We start from the raw sequence: 12,843 nt of genomic DNA, 5'->3' as shown, positions 1-12,843 counted from the left end.
CTGGCAAGTGCTTATCTGGGCGGGTCACGGCGGTGTGAGCTTGAGGACCACATCTGTCCCGACCTCCCTTTCTCTGGCTCCCCCATGCTCTACTTCTTAGCTCCCCTGTTGCGAGCAGATTCCACCCCCACCACACCCTTCCGCCAGGACACCGCCGCCTAGGAGCCAATCATTTATCCATTCAAACCTCTGAAAACATGAGCCGAAATAACTCTTTTCTCCTTTAAGTTGTGTATGTCAGTTATTGTGTCCTAGCAATCCAGAAGACGATTAATAAGGGCCAGGGATTTAGTTCAGTGGTTCTACCACCTGCTTTACAAGTGCAAGGACCCTAGTTCGATCCGTGGTACCAAAAAAAAAGATGGTTAATAAAGCAAAGTGGTATCAGAGAAGTTCGCTTGTTGCTCTGACTGTACTTGACCATATGGTGCAGAAGCCTTTGGAGCTAGAAAGCATTTAGAAGGTTTGGAGACGGTTTTTTTTTTTTTTTTTTTTTTGAGTTTATTGGTACATTTTAGGTATACAGTAAAGTTACATTCATTATTGGGATCTTGTACCTTTATATGCCAGGTCTTGGTTCTCATTTTTCCCCTTGTCCCTGCCCTCCCTTCCCCATTTACAAATATTTTATTTCCATTTTTTCATTTTCTCCTATTTTTTTCTTTTCCCTTATTACCTTTCCCCTACCCTTCCCACTTCCACTACACTTTTAGCCCCTTTCTTCCTATTTCACAGGGTCAATTATCTCATTAGGATCTTATGTACTATTATAGTTTTTCACACCAGAGAAACTATTCAGTATTTACACATGCGTGACGTATTTATTTCACTTGGGAGTATATCCTCAATAGGTATCCATTTTCCTATGAATCAATCTAATTTCTCATTCTTTGTGGCTGAGTAGTATTCCATTTTAGAGAAAAACCACATCTTCACTATCCAGTTCGGATCCACTTCAAGAAGCCCTAGAATGCCTCAGGCGGAGCTTACAGCATGATTTGGGTGGGAGCTCAGGAGACCAGAATACTGACAGGAAGGAAGGTGAGGAGGAAGACTGTGCTCAGGAGGTTACAGATAAGAATGAGACCCCTGTGGGGACGGACCTACAGGTCATATGTGCTACATTCTGGCGAATATTTCATCCAGATTTTCTCTATACCCTAAAACACTGTTTGAGGTAATGAACTAAGTGATCTGGTAGAGAAAATTTCAAGGCAGCACAACATTCAAGCCACGACAGTAGTACAGCTGACTGCTTTTAACTAGATTAATAGAATCACACTATGTCTACTAACAGATGGGCCTCTGCTTTAGAAAAGACTGTGTGGACACTGAAGAAACGTGGCTTAAGTCACTTCATGTTGAACGCAGGCCAGTGTGATGAGAAACCTGTCTCCGATTTTACCCTCCGACTCAACCATCCCCGAAGAGGCCCCTTGGAGCTGTGCCAGATGTGGCTGCCCATTCACTCCTCCATTTCAGAGCGTTCCACCACCCCGCTTCGTAGGAAAGAGCTGCATGGCTGCCACAGAGGTGGAAAACCCTGCCCCCCCCCAAAAAAAAAATTCTCCCTTTGAAAAACCATTTCCAGCTTCTTCTGTTCCCTGACCTCTCTCTCTGGAAACTTTTCATTTTTTAGCCCTTATCACAAAAGCCCAAGTATACTACTTTTCTTTGTCAATGGAGCTTGATTGGCCTTTTAAAAGCCAAGGCTTGAAAAACTACAAAAGTTTCTATTTCCTGTGAGGGCCGTTCATACAGTCTCAGCCATGATTCACTCCTCCTTAGATCACCAAAAGAATCTTTCAGCCCTGTTAAAAATAATACAGCTAGCAAAGAAATTACTGGTAAAACTTTACCACCTGCATATAAATGCATATCTCCCTTATTATGGGCATCATTGTGTCTGTTTCTTTTAAATATTTTGCTCACTAGGTCAAGATGAGACAGAGCTAAAAAAAAAAAAAAGTATTTTAAGGATATAAAGCAAGTTCTTCCTAAATCATTGCCCTAAAATATCAAGAAAAATCTCAGCTTTCTGCACTAGAGATTTGTGAAAGGGCATGCCCATATCTTTCTAGTATCTGTTAGTGATCTAAGCCAATTTCTCTGTTTCATGGAACACATATTCTGAAAGATAATAGTCTTACAACAGGGTTGTTACAATAGTCCAACAGAGGGTTCTTTCGCCAAATGTTTAGAAAAAACAACCAGCACAATAAAATCCTTTACTGTGGATGCCACGAAACAATGTGAATCTTAAAAAATATTGAAGTGTTTCTCTGGAAAACTCATGGAACCGCTTTTCTGTGTGGAATATCTTGAATGACACATTCTACACCAAGGCAATCAAGAAACAAAGAAAACCAACATTGTCTATATGTCATACACTCTGATACAATAACTTCAATAACTAAAACTACATTATATGCTTCTTCATCGAATCCTTCCAAATGTTTTTAAACATCTACAATTGTGCAGAACACATAGAAATTACAGCAAAAATGTAAAGTTTTGGGCCCACTTTCTTTCCTTGCATTAAAAACTGTTTCTGAAATTTTTATCTATGAGTACACAAACACAATGATAGTAACACAGAAAAATGTGTTAAATCAAACAGCTAGTGATTTTTTGAAACATATTCCTTGTCTTTCTGATATGCCTACTTCTATGTCTACTTCATGTAGCAGCACTGCTGTAGATATTGCATTTTTTACAGTGTGTAAGAGACTACTGTATACCTGACCACAATTTTTTCCAATATATATCATATGGAAAAATAATACTATATAAACAATTATATATATATATATATATATATGTATATATACACACACACACACTAGAGTACTCACTTAAGGAAAATCAGGAGTATAATCCTAGCAGGTGGGAGGCTGAGGCAGGAGAATTGTCACAAATTCAAGGCCAACCTGGGCTTAGTGAGTCCAAGGCCACACAGTGACCACACAGTGAGTCCAAAGCCAACCTAAACTACATAGTGAGACCCTGTCTCAAAAAAAGAAAAGAAAAGAAAAACCAGTACTCTCAATTTGAGATAAGACAGTCTACAAAACTCCAATATATTTATACTATCAAGTTGAAAAGGGATTTAGTAAAGTCCTACCATGGATACGAAGACGTTTTAGTAAAACGTGGACAAATTCATTTCATTTACACTTTCCTTTTTAGGTGTAAACTGAAATGATATAGGTACACCACTGATGCTTAGTAATGTTTAAGAGCTCTTCTTTAAGTCATAAAAAATGCCTTGTATCCTATTTTAATCTCATCATATTTTCTTGCTATGTATTATGTGAAATGACACTTTGTTTTAATCAATAATGTTTTGTCTTTTCTTTCAATAATATAAGGTAAAAATCACAAATACATGCACATAGCTATTTCATAGCTTATGAAAATAAAACCATATTTTTTACATGGATTTCATGAAATGAGATTTCCGTTCGATTCCCAGTACCAAAAAAAGAAATGAGATTTCTGGGTCAAGATATATATTGCTAAGGTTACAATGTGTCCCCTCCCTTTTGAAGATGGCACTAAGAGGTGAGATCATTAAGAGCTGATTAGGCTATGAGAGCTTCTCCCCATTAGTGGGGTTAAGGTTCGCTTAAAAGAGGCTTTGCACGGTGTTCAGTTATCCCTGCCCTTCCACTTTCTGCCGTGTGAGGATAAAGTGTCCTCGCCCTCTGAAGATCAGAATAAAAAACAACACCTTGAAAGTAGAAAATAGACAATTAAACAACAGAACTTCTTCACTTTGAATGTCATAGCTGGAACACATATAAGAAAATAGATATCTATCCTTTGCAAATTTCCCAGTCTGTGGTACTGTGTTATAGCACCACACATGGATTAAAATGTATGTGTGGTATACACGTTACCTCATTGGTTTGCTTTCCTGAAGGGATGGAACAATTCTAACTTCTACTAGCAACCTAAGAGAATAGTCTCTTTTCTGTAATCATTCCAGTAGTTGACAATTTTTCTCTTTAGAGATTTAAATAATCGCTAGCACTTCTCTGATTTAAGACATTTCTCCATCTGTATGCTGTAAGCCATTGTGAATATTTTTTAAAATCTTCCATTAATATGTATTGTCCAATATTTGTCTATCTAAAAGCTTATAAAACCTAATTATATATGATGTCTAGAACACTTTTGTCAACAGGGACATATTTGAACCAAATCTTTGCCTACTACCATTATTTATGACAACTGTTACCACACAGTGATTGTTTTTGCCTTTAATTCTATGGTTCCAGGATATCCAAATATGATTACTTTCTATTAAATATTCTTGCAAGATTTTAGTTGCTTTTATTTTCCTTACCAAAGTGTTTATTCTATTTGATATTTATTTGGTAGCTATTAAAACAGATTGAATCTTATTCTTGTCCAGTATGTCAGCACCACTTGCTAAATTTGTTACTCTTTGCACTGTTTTGAATGAACTCTCAGTTTTATGTACACAACTTCCTTATATACAAATAGATAGGATCTAAATCATCAGTCAGGCGCTAGTGACCTATCAGTCGATCCTCTACCTACAGCACATTTTCTTTATCACAAATGCTTGATATTGTGTGGAGAGAGTAACCCTCACTGAGCATTCATTCTTATTCCTATCTATTCTCAGATATTTATTCTGCTAGGTAAGCATTAAGAAATTTTCTCCCAGCCCCTCTTAGGAGCCTCACTGAGTAAAGAATAAAGCCTTTCCTAGATAGCTGTTAATTCATGTGAAAAGAGTAACAGATGAGTGGCAAAATGATTCCAGATCAATCTAATTTACACAATTGCAAAGCAAAATCACTGCACCATTCTACCTCCATGCATAGTCCTCTTTGATGCTTCCAAATTAAAAAGTAGCTAAGGATTTTCAATTTTTAGAGATAAGACGTGAGACTAGAAGGAGGGTTATTTTGCATAAGATCATGCATGTCATTTAGGAAAACATCCTTTCATTCTTAACACAATATACGGATCCAAAAATGGCTTTTATAGTTCTCCTATCCTTAAACCAGCACATATCTTTTCCCTGACTCACTACATACTGTGCTAATTCTCTAGAATAAGCATGACATCACTCGTACACTTTCAGAAAAACCAGGTCAGGAAGCTTCAAAACCTAAAAGTGAAGCAACGCCTATTTTCCAACAGGAAAAGAAGTTAATTTAGTATAAAATGTTACCTTTACCAAGCCACTCACTCTTGTTACCATTAGTCTGTCTACTGAGCATATACTGCCTTACCAATAACAAGCTTTTCCTGACATACAGTGTGTATCAGAAGTCTTTGCATCAAAAGTAGGCTCCAACTAATAAAACTAAGATTTGGTTAGCTCCAGGTTGGAATTACAAAAATTCAGAACTTCTGTACACTGGTCAGCAAAATCCTTGACAATATGCTTATCCATATCATCAAAACCATGAGACTCCATGGTGAGATTTGAGCAGAACAATCCAAGTGAGTGTGTTCTAGTCCAACATAATTCATAAGGAGGTCTCACTGCACTCTCAGTACCATCTCAGTCAGGATGACTCACTAAGTCGTGCTATTCAGAGGGACAGTTCAAGCAAAGCATCTTTTGGTTGTAGAGTTGATCAAGATTCTCCCTGGTGAGGGCTACAACATTATTAGCAGAGCACTAAAGGGGGAACACTCCAGAAAAAAAATCACCTATTAAATGTCACTGCCATTGATAGAAACATTTTCTCTGAAAACAAAAGTTGTTCTAATTTTCAGAAAGCTTTTCCACCAAAATGGCCTATGCGCTAAAGAGGAGAGGAAAAAAACATGGAGACTGGTTGGTCTACAGTTTCTGTGCCCTGAAAACAAATATCTGAGCATTCAATGTCCTCCTACAAATAAACCTTTTGGAGATTCTTCGGTGATGAGAACATTTAAGTACAATTTAAATAGAAAGACACTTATGGATCTTGTAAGAAAACTCAAAATGATTCACATTTACTCCTATTCCAACTCCTTTGTTTTTTTCATCACATTATTACATTCAGAGAATTGACAGACTGCTTTATGACAGTAAAGCAAATACGCTACTGCTTGGGGTCATTTAAATGTACTCATATAACATATGAGCATTTATTTTACAGTGTGCAATCCCAGCAGCATTTTGTATTCTTGCAATGTTTCACAACCACAACTCTAAGATGCAAGACATTTCCTCATTCCAAAAGGAGACACTGAACGCATTCATCAGTTACTCCTTGTGGTCCCCCAGAGAAACATAACCAATAGAATTCATTGTAAGAAACTGGCTCACATTGTTATAGAACGGGAACAGTTACAGAACAAGGGCTGCAATTAGCAAGCTGGAGACCCAGGAGAGCAGAGGGTGCAGTTGCAGTAGGGTCCCGAAGGCCTGAGGTTCAGGAGGACTTGTTGCTCCCATTCCAGTCTGAGTTAAAAGACATGGAGCAGACACTTGTGACTGCTCCCAGTGACCGAGAAAACTGCGCCGTGCTGAATCTTTTATCCTACTCCTGCCTTCAAAAGATTGTATGAGGCCTGTGGAATGTTGTGCATGTGGTGGTATAATTGGCTTTCGTTAGTCTACTGCTTTAAATGTCACCATTAGAGACACCCTCAGAATCACGTTTAACAACATGTCTGGCTACCCCGTGTCCCAGTAAAGTTGACAAGGAAAATCAATGGCCTCACTCCCACAAACACTTTGAAAAACCATTAAATACTTTTCCACAAAAGAAAATATAAGGAAGAGCTCATGATATTTTATTTATTAATAGATATTTGACTTTTTCTGTTTCCTGGTGGTGATGAAAAATGCCTTTATGAGCATTTCTGGTATGTTTTTGGAGAGTATATACGACAGAGTGGAATTATTAGGTGGTATAATTATTTGAGATTTAAATTTTTGGAATTCTACTAAAGTATATTTCACAGTGGGTATAACATTTTACATTTCCACCAGCAACACATAACAGTTTCACTTTCATCCTTTTCTTGTCTCATATACTTCATTCAAAAAATAAAAGCCTTTCTATTATACATGTAGTATTCATTATAGTTTTTTATATAACATCATGTTATCTGTAAAGAGAGTCTCACTTCTTATTTTTTAATACAGTTATTTCTTTATTTTAATTAATTGATTAATTATTTTATCTAATTGTTCTACACACCACTTTAAAAAAAACTGTTAAAAGGTAGTGCATATTTTTTCTTATCCTTGATCTAAGAGAGATAGATTCCACTCTTTTACTATCCCACATGAGGGCAGCTATGATGTTTTCCTAAAGTCCCTTCACTGGGTTGAGAAATTTCCCTTTTATTCCACTTTGGGCATTTTTTTAAAATAAAAAAATGATTTTGGTTCAATGAAACCTTTTTCTCATAATAAGATTATGGGTATCAAAGAAACGTCAATTCTAAGAGTCATGAATGATAAGAGACTCTGAAGTCATGTAATGACTGGATTAACCATGAAAGCAAAAATTAAACGATGGATAGGTTTACATTCGGAAAGACACGAGAAATGAGAATCCCATTAGTTGTGCAGGAGCAGTGTGATTAAACCCTCATGGGCGTACCTAAGCGTAATTTAAGTGCAAGGAGACGCCTTTTTTCTCCAGTTTTTATTAACTGCCTACATTATGTATAAAAATAATTATACGTAGGTGTTCTGGGAATGTCCCTGGCCGTAGATCCAGTTGATGTCCAGTATCAATTACTGAACAGGTGAAAGAAAAAGTTTCCTTGACGATTTATGCCCAAACCAACCTCTGCTGCTAACTGTGTGAGACTCATGAACAATGAGCTGGCTGTGCTCAGTAAATACCCCAAACTAAGAGGGATAAATAAACATTTGTTGTTGCTTGAAGTCAATGAACATCAGGGTATTCTGTTATACGGGCGTAGATTAATGGAAAAGAAAAACAAACAAAAAATCCTCCGCAAGTACAGCTGAGAAGCAGTGTGTAAATGAGGGTGCTACACTGTGAAGAGGACGCACACTTCACGTCAGGAGAGGAGAGAGGTGTTTGTTCACGCAACCCATAAAGTAGGCATTCAACCGAACAGACACAGGACAAATCATGAAACGAAAGAGACTTGAGTACAAAACAGTTCCTGCTCCACACAAAGCCCTAAGCTGAGAAAGACAGACTCCATGGGGTGTGCAGTGGTCCGATGGTAGAGTACAAGAACGGGGCACGCCTCACGCTGGAAGCACGAAAGAGGGAGTGAGACGTTCTGCGTAGAGGCAAGGGAAGGAAACGTATTCACACTTGAGAAAAGATTTCCATCCTGAAACGTGTAAAGAGGAACTGTCCAGCTCAAAAGAACCACAGGTACACAAAAAGAAAACTCAAGTATTCATTTAGGTGGTTCATCTGGGCCCTATAAAAAGCCAGGGACATGTAAGGATGGTGAGAAATGACGAGGGAGGAAGTTAGTGGCATTTTAAAGAAATTTCAACTGTACAACATGACAGAGGAAAAATCACTGAGATGGATTATAGCATAACATATCAAACAAAGATCAAGGTAATCCTAGTGGTAACAGATATTTGCAGAACAGGGGAAGTGTTTGCTTAGTGTCATTTCAGGACACACCATCTTCCTCAGCAAGTGATAGGGGGATACCGTCCATGCCAGAGTTCTTTGGAGAGGGACTGGTCACTCACATTCAGTTACACTAAGGACTCAAAGCCCATTAGATGAAAACAACTCTAACTTTTTAAGAGATGATATTCTTTCTGGTCTCTTTTTTCCTATCTCCATAGTCTTCTCTACACACATTACCCTCTAATTAAGAAAAAAAAAAAATTCATTATTTGCATATCCTAACATAACAGAATAAGCTTTCTTTCGAAGCAGGGTGGAACAGTCATCCCAACGGGAAATATTCACAAGTAAAGACACTAGTAGATGTCTATGTCAGAGTCGCTGCCTTGAGACTTGCAGACAGAATTTCAAGAATTTCCAAAGTGATCTTGTTTCTACTACTATGACGTTACTACTGTTCATCCTTTCTTGCAGACATCTTTAACCAAAAGTCAAAAATTGTCATCACCCCTTTGGATTACACTGCTCAAGTCTTTCAATGTCAAAATCTCCCACTAAAGCCCATGAATTAGTAGCAAAATAATAAAGGTATACACTTCAAATAAATTACAGATTTGCCTGGATGCTTCTCAAAAGAGGTGACAAATATCCTCCTCTTGTTAGTCACTACAATTGGAGGAAATTGGACTATAAAATATTACTAATAATGTACTTTTGTATATATTTGCTATCAATGATATTATTAGCAATAGTATCCATTTTTCATCAGGCACTGTGTACTAGCAAATGCTCTTAGCATTTTATACACGTCATTCATTTAATCCACACAGTAAGAGCTTTCTGTTGGGCTGCTCCCTCTTGGAAAGCAACCACCATGATGGGAAGAGGCTCAAGCTAAATGCAGTCAAGGTGTGGATTCCAGTCGATATTCAGCAAAGCCCCAGCAAGCAAATAGTATCAAACTCTGGGAATGTGCACCAATGAGCTCTAAGACCATATCAGCTTCTCTGCTTACAGTCTTCCAGCTAAAGCCTTAAAAATCACAGACCAGAGGCTGCTGCGCCCTGTCTAACTTCCTGACCCATGGAAATGAAGAGAGTGTTTCTGAGAACTCGCTGTGCAGAAATGAGGCAACCTATCAAATAATAAAACAAGTAACTGTTATGACCACATTAGCATAAGGATATTTTATTTTAATTATTTGTTGAAAATTCTGCTTTCTCTAATAAGCTTCCTTAGGAGCAACCCAAAATATCATTTGTGCTTTGCATGTTCTACTCTACAGTCTCGCCCAGGCTCTAGTTTCAAGTGATGACTATTTGTTCAGTGAAAGAAGAATAAGCACTGTACATGGAGAGTAGAGAAAGTCATTCTCTTAAGCACGCGTTTCCTCTCTTTATCCAATTCCCTTTACAGACAGTCAGTGTTCACATCAGCAAGCCAGCTAAACTGTTCATTTATTACAGAAAATAAGGCCTGTGAAAATTACATAAAGAAAGTGAACCACAGTCTGGAGCCAATTTAAGAGGTATTTTTGTAGGAAGGCTGTTGAGCCGAAAGTACTTTTCCAACAACTACTGAGAAAAAAGACAGTTGTTTTCCCCCAACATTATTTTTAGCAATGGCAGTCTCTTAAATCAATGCTTCCTAGTCATGAAAAAACCAAGAGCCCAGAATCTTTCCTATTCTTAAACTCCATGCCTGGTGCCTTAGTGCCCTCCCAAATACTGTGAGCTACTTCCTGGTTCTATGCATTCAGAATACAGAAGCCAGCACCTCTAAGCCAACTGGAATTCTCTCAGTTCCCCACTTCCACGTCTTGACAGGTTTCTGCTGTCTGTGCTTTATATGTGCTATAAGACCCTGAAATGCTGTGCAGTAGAAGTCTGTCCTTATACTACTACAGACCTTGACCTGAAGTGGCTGACAGCTTATAAGATCGTGGACCCCTGAGGTCACCCAGAGACATGGGATACTCTTCTGGTATTTGTTGTCGGTGACCTCACCACACTGGAGTTTACAGCAGCAACATTTAACACTGAATGAAAAAGTTTTTTAAACGTTCTATTTATAGTATTCCGGAGCTGACCAATATCAAGATCTCAGTTTCAGGAAGAGTCTGGCTCTTTGGGCCAGCCAATGATGACTTAAGATTTACAATAAATTTCCAGGTTGTTAAGTGGAAGTCAGAAAGCAGAGACCCACGAATGTTGCCTAACTTGATACTCAACGGGATACTAGAAAAGTGGCTGAAGTACCACATTCTCGCTCTGTCACAGATTGGCCGAGTGAACTTCTGTGTTTCATCCAGGTAAGAGGCGTTAGAGATTTTAAAGTATTTATAGATCTCAGGGCTTATGAGCAGATGGCAGCAGCGGCCAACTGTATGGTGTTCTGACAAATATTAGGGCTTCTTCCTCTCCCTCTTATTCCTTCTTCTCTTCCTCCTCGTCTTCTCCTGCCTCCTGAATATCATTATCACATTAATATTTACTGAGCTCTTACTGTCAGGTACATTGTGAGCACTGCACATGGGATAACTCATTCAATCTTCACAAAGCCCACACAAAGAGACACAATAGTTGCATGTGATGCATAAAGTCAGTGGAGCACGGCATGTTTCAGTACCATCGCGCCAAGTTTCCAGGATAGCAGCCTGGAGCTGAAGTCAGGCAAGCCAGTATCAGCCTACACTCCAGCCAATGATAGCCTAAGGAGTGGAGATTACTGTGTAAGCAACTAAGGCGAGGCCGGGAGAGACAGTGTCTGATATTCAAATGAAGTATTTTTAACTCTGAAAAAAGGAATCCACCTCTGTCTTTCAAATTCTACTCTACATTACCATTTCTAAACCCCCACTAGGATTCATCAGTTCCAAGGCTTTCGCTGCATTCTTTGGGCTTATTACTAAAGACTTGGTATTTATACTAAATCATCTGTTCTCACTATATTTATTTGTTTTCTATCCCCAACTACGCTACCTGGTGTTTGAAGAAAAACACCTTACACACACTTCATGTTATGGAACCCGGCATAGAGTAAGCACTTAACAGAAACCTGTTGACAGATTCTCCAGGGAACAGATAAAATGAAGACCTTTCCAGCAATTGGATATATTGCAAAGAAGATAACATCAAATTCCTTTTCAAATAGATATTTGTAAATATGATTTATTTTCCACCATTTCAGGTAACTTAGAGTGCACTTCCTTAAAGTGAAGGGAATAACCTGCAAAACTTTCTACGAGCATATGAACAGACACCTTAGGAAACTGTCTTCCTAAACTACTGTGTCTTTTCCCATGAGGTGATTTGTAGCAAGGAAATAGATAATCCTACCCCTGTGCATAATGTAATGTTTTGGAAAGTTCATAAGTTTTGAAGTCTGTTTGCTATGTTAATTTTGACTCATAATCTAACATCTGGATGATTTTGTTCAGTTTTTACTTTGAGAGCCACGGTGTCTTTATTTGCAAAAAGGATCCAGTGACAGCTACTGTCCTGTCAGCTTTTTGTCCTGGTGACAAACACCTGAGATAAACATCTTAAAGGAGGAAATGTTTATTTTGGCTCGTGAATTTGGAAATTTCACTTTGTGGCTGACTGGCTCCAAAGTAAAAGCTTTATGGCAGAAGGCAGCGAGAAAGTGCCCACCTCCTGACAGTTGGGCAACAGGGAGAGTAAGGTAGAGCCTAGAGGACAGGGCCAGGGACTGCTAATTCCCTTCAGAGCCAAGCCTTCAGTGACATATGCTTCCAGCTGGATGAATCCATCGAGGTTAGCGCCCGTGTGATCTAATTGCTTTTACGCCTCACCTCTGAACGCTGCAGTATTAGAGATCAATTACTCAGCACAAGAATACTTGGGGACACATCATATTTAAACCACAAAAGTTACCTTATAGATTTGTTCTAAGAAAATGAGATTTCAGTTAATGCAGCACCTGAAGAAACACAAACACTCAACAAATGTTAGTGTCGTTTTCTTTTCTCCTAACTTAACTTTCCTAAATAAATTCATTCCACAAGTTGTTCAATTTCAGCATTTATCACCAGTTAGTTTGTGAATATACTCTAAAATGTGAAATTGTTATACCACAAAGCTCAGCAAAATAATGGGAAGATGAGTAAATTAAAAGTGTCACATCTAGGGATTGCAATGAGCTGATAAACCCAACAAAAAACAGTTCATATAATGCTTTAAAGTGATAAAGATTTATAAGAGCATTCAGATCATACATTATTTCAAGAAAGGAGAGGCTGAAGTATGGTGGCCAT

This window comes from Fukomys damarensis, unplaced genomic scaffold, assembly GCF_012274545.1.
Source record: "Fukomys damarensis isolate Sample0158 unplaced genomic scaffold, DMR_v1.0_HiC HiC_scaffold_27, whole genome shotgun sequence".
NCBI lineage: Eukaryota > Metazoa > Chordata > Mammalia > Rodentia > Bathyergidae > Fukomys > Fukomys damarensis.
The sequence above is the reverse complement of the archived record's forward strand: the minus strand, read 5'-3'. Positions refer to the sequence as shown.